Source organism: Pongo abelii, chromosome X (genome assembly GCF_028885655.2).
Source record: "Pongo abelii isolate AG06213 chromosome X, NHGRI_mPonAbe1-v2.0_pri, whole genome shotgun sequence".
NCBI classification, from domain to species: Eukaryota; Metazoa; Chordata; class Mammalia; order Primates; family Hominidae; genus Pongo; species Pongo abelii.
In genome coordinates, this window is record NC_072008.2 from 139,219,137 (window position 1) to 139,223,911 (window position 4,775).

Sequence of the window (4,775 nt, forward strand, 5' to 3'; positions counted from 1 at the left end):
CCCCGCCCAGAGTGACTTCCTAACTCCAAATCTGAATTCCACCTCCAGTACCTACTAGATTAAAACTAGCCCCTTTCCTCTTTCCTGTTGTTCTGTCCATCTCCAAACCCAACCCCATGCCTCCGCATCCCTTTGGTGTATTGTCTTGACTCTTCTGGATACTACAAGGTGAAGGGTCTGAATTTACTGACCTGATTATCCCCCCAGGGACTATACCCTCCCACATATGCACTGGCAGAAGAGGAAGCTGTTTGAGAGGAGAGGGCCATTTTGAAATTAAGTAATAAAAGAGGCTTGAGAAACATACAAGCTCCAGAGTAGAATTATCTAGCCAGGGTTCTCAACATGTGGTCCATGGACCACCATCCTCAAAATTGCCTAAGGAGCTTGTTAAAAATATAGAATCTCAGGTCCGAAGCCCAGACCTACTGAATCTGCATTTTAACAAGCTCCCTAGTTGATTCCAGTATGCACTAAAGTTAGAGACCCATTTCCTTTATCGGCCTTAACTGCTTAAAGCAGTGGTTCACAGACTTGGCCACACATCAGAATAACATGGTGAGCTCAAGAAAAATATTGGCTCCTGGGTCCCACCCCTAACAATTGTGATTCAATTGGTCTGTGGTGGGACTGGACATTGGAGAATTTTAAAAGCTTCCTAGGTAATTTTAATGTGCAGCCATAGTTATAAACCAATGGTATAGAGGAAACACATGCAGCTCCATGGATAAGAGCTCCTCCATCCAAGGTTGTGTTTTCTGTGTGATTGTGTGTGTCTGTGTATGTATGTTCAAAAATGTTAACATTTTTGCTGGGCCTGAGGTGTAAAGCAACATCTTCTGGGCAGATTTGGGAATTTCACTGGGGGTGACAACAGGCACTCCCAGGAAAAATATGCGGTGGGCTGACTGGTCCATTGGGAGAAATGATCATGTTTTATCACTCAGTTGCCCAATCACCCTCAAGGATTGGGGCCACAGGTGCATCCCGGGCATGGATGACCTGGCAGTGCCCACCCTTAGCACTGTGTCATTTGTACCATTAAAGTTGTATCCTCTCTGTTGGGCTCATTTGAGGCTCTCTTAAGATCTGGTGATTAATATAAAGGTGAAGATCCAAAGAGCTGACTTTTGCTTTTATCTGCACTGCCCTCCCCCAAAGAAACAAGATTTGCCTTAAGTAGCCCCCAAGTTCATGGTTTCAGCCACATAAAAGGCTCCAGACCCATTTATGTGTCTCAGCTGTGATTGATGAATAGCTGTCCATCCTCCTGTGACTGGAGTTGCTGCTTGTTGTCGTACTAGGTAAAGCAATTGTATAAATTACCTCTCATCCAAGTCACAAAATATGTTTGCCAAAATGATTTCTTCTAAAATTGTAAAAGTGAAAATAGAGTGCACAGAGAGAAATTGAGTTTGCTCCAAGGGGCTATGAATGCACCATTAAGAAAGCCTCGAAAAGAGATTAGCAATCCATCTGGTGTGTTTGCACATCATTTAGTGCCATTTTGGGGCATTTCTGAAAATGTCAGTCACGGTGGGGAGGAAGAGAAGGAGGTTCCATTGGCCATTAAGATGATATACCAAGAGGCTGTGGTTATCAGGGCATGCAGTGGGGCAGCGCTTCACCAGCTCTGACCTCAGCTCAGTGAGAATTGCAAAAGCTCCAAAGTTTAATAAAAATCAGTGGCTAGATTCCAGTGCCAGGGGGTTTGATAAAGCATTGTCATAAGCTTCAGGCCATGTTCTTTGAACAAAACAACTCTCTATATTCTTGAATATCCCCCCCCACACACACACACATAGACACACACAGTCTTCTTCACCAAAGAAAACTGACAAATGGACAAACTCTTATTTTCTAAGCCAATCTGGGAAAGATCTCAGCTAAATATGGGACATCTTAGTTAAGTATTTTGCTGAAAAGTCCCACTCTTTAGCAGTCTTAAAATTAAGACAGACTGGGCACAGTGGCTCATGCCTGTAATCCCAGCACTTTAGGAGACTGAGGCAGGAGGATCACTTGAGGCCAGGAGTTCCATACCAGCTTGGGCAACATAGTGAGACTCCATCTCTATAAAAAAATTAAAAATTATCTGTGCATGGTGGCACATACCTGTAATCCTAGCTACTTATGAAGCCAGGGTGGGAGGGTCACTTGAGCCCAGGAGCTCAAGGCTACAGTGAACCATGACTACACCACTGCACTCCAGCCTGGGCGACAGAGTGAGACTCTGTCTCTAAAACAAGTAAACAACAACAACAACAAAAACAAAGATATAAATATAATCAGAACATTGTATACAGATCATGTTGTGACATAGTTACATTTTATATAAAATAATTCTTCTTTAGCAGGCTGTATATCTTCTATGACATTCTCTTTTACTGTTATTAGAAAATTATACTCCCAGAATTACATCCATATGTAATAAGACAGACTACACTTTCTTCCACCTCATTACATCTATATGTAGTAAGACAGACTACACTTTCTTCCACCTCTTGGTGAAAGGAATTTTGTCTACTCCCTATGCTTACCTTGTCCCAAAAGCCGAAAGTCTGGATTCTGGGGCTATTTTCCAAAATGACAGAGGATATCAAAGATCATGCAGAATAGATCAAAGTAAGTGTTCATAATGTAAATGCCTGTTTCCTGGAAGAGGCACACTCTGAATAAGACAAGGAGATAAAGCCCTAGAGATCTGCCACACCACTGAGAAATGTCGAATGTGCTCATCTATTTCCTTTTTCTTTTTCCCCCAGGGAAAGTGTGAACGAAAGTCCCACTATCACAAATTATGCAGTCAAATTTTTCACATTTGGGGAAATTGCAGGGGTCAGCACATCTGAGTGCAATGGATAAGGCTGGCCATGGAAAAACCACCTTCGTGATCATGGTATTTCCACTGCCAGGTAAGTGTCTCAGATGATTCTTAATCCAGAGTTCATTACCTTATTTTCTGTTTTGATCGGAATTGGAAAGCCATCATCAGGTTTGAGAGAATCTCTACAACAGTATAATATAAAGTCAGTGAGGGAAGGGAGTTTTGTCTGTTTTGTTCACCAGTGTATCTCCTTAGTATAGCTAAGTGTATTAGTCCATTCTCACACTGCTAACTGGGTAATTTGTAAAGGAAAGAGATTTAATGGACTTACAGTTTAGCATGACTGGAAAGTCCTCAGGAAACTTATAATCATGGTGGAAAGGGGGAAGCAGACATACCCTTCTTCACATGGCAGCAGGAAGAGAGGTGACAAGCAAAAGGGGGAAAAGCCCCTTATAAAACCATCAGATCTCGTGAGAACTCACTATCACAAGAACAGCATGGGGGTAACTGCCCCCATGATTCAGTTACCTCCCACCAGTTTCCTCCCATGACAGGTGGGGATTATGAGAATTACAATTCAAGATGAGATTTGGGTGGGGAAACAGCCAAACCATATCACTAAGTATCTGGCAAATAGTAAGAACTCAATAAATATTTTCTAATCTTGTTGTTGAAACTGTAAAACAAACTGAGTTTAAAATCTAGGCAGCCACTGTAACCATACAGTCACCTGTTCCTAAAGTCAATAGAAAAAAGAACAGACCTTCTCCAACTCTATCCTGTGTCCCCTGGCCTTTGCCCCATTTATTCCTCTACCTCTGCTACAAATCCAGGTTGCATTCATATGGGTTGTGAATAAGAGCTCCACATCCCAGTCCTGAGCTGGCCACGATGACAGGGTGGCATGGAGGGGAAGGTACTTACTGGGACAGGACAATTGCTGGCAGAGCAGATGGGAAGGAAGGACAGTCTGCATCCCAGGGCTACTCACAGCTCTGGCAGGCACCATGCTTCTAGCCTCACAAAAGGCAACTCCAATAGGCTGATGCACACATGCAGAGGCTTCTCTCCCTCCCTGGCCACCAGTACAAGAGCTTTTCAGTTCCCAGAGCTGTGGAACAATTGGGAAACTCTAGGCAGGATCCACATGACACTGAGTACCAGAGTCAAAATAACTGGGGTCCACCAGAAAGAAGCCAGTTAGCAGATTGGTCAAGACATAGTCAGTCCATTTTATACATTTTGATAATTCTAGATGTTGAAGAAGATTTCCTTCTTAGAATACTGCCTTGTCAATAACAGCCTGATTATGTATTGACCAGAAATTAATTTCGCCAGCATAAAAGCATAGGAATAATTTAGAAAATGATTTTTTTTTTTTGAGACAGGGTCTCACTCTGTTTCCCAGGCTGGAGTGCAGTGGCAAGATCACAGCTCACTGCAGCCTCAACCTCCCAGGCTCAGGTGATTCTCCTACCTCAGTCCCCCAAGTGGCTGGGACTATACGCATACACCACCACGCCTGGCTAATTTTTGTGTTTTTTGGTAAAGACGGGGTTTCACCGTGTTGGACAGGCTGGTCTCGAACTCCTGGGCTCAAGTGATCCTCCCACCTCAGCCTCCCAAAATGCTGGGATTGCAGGCATGAGCCACTGCATCTGGCCTAGGAAATGATTTGTATAAACTAAAAACTATTGTAAAGGCCATGAAAGAAGAACAAGTGAAAAATAACAAAACAGAAAATGTGGGGGCTGAGAAAGCACCCCTAATCCCATGATCCTAAAAAGTTGTTTTTTTATTTTTGCATTTTCCCTACCTCCAAGCCCCTATCTCTATTCATACTTTAATTATATATATGGCATTTTAAAAATCATGTATTATGCCTTATTTACACAAGTAGTACATGTTCATAATAAAAACTTAATACAGAAAAATTAATACAGAT

The 4,775-nt window shown here is 42.6% G+C and overlaps 1 non-coding gene across 1 annotated transcript; it reads right to left on the reverse strand.

The window, feature by feature from the left end:
• Positions 1–2,762: 2,762 nt before the first annotated feature.
• On the reverse strand, positions 2,763–2,923 carry LOC112131210 (U1 spliceosomal RNA). Its single transcript, XR_002913340.1, has one exon. It is a non-coding gene; the product is annotated as a U1 spliceosomal RNA (small nuclear RNA).
• Between the last annotated feature and the right edge of the window lie 1,852 nt (positions 2,924–4,775).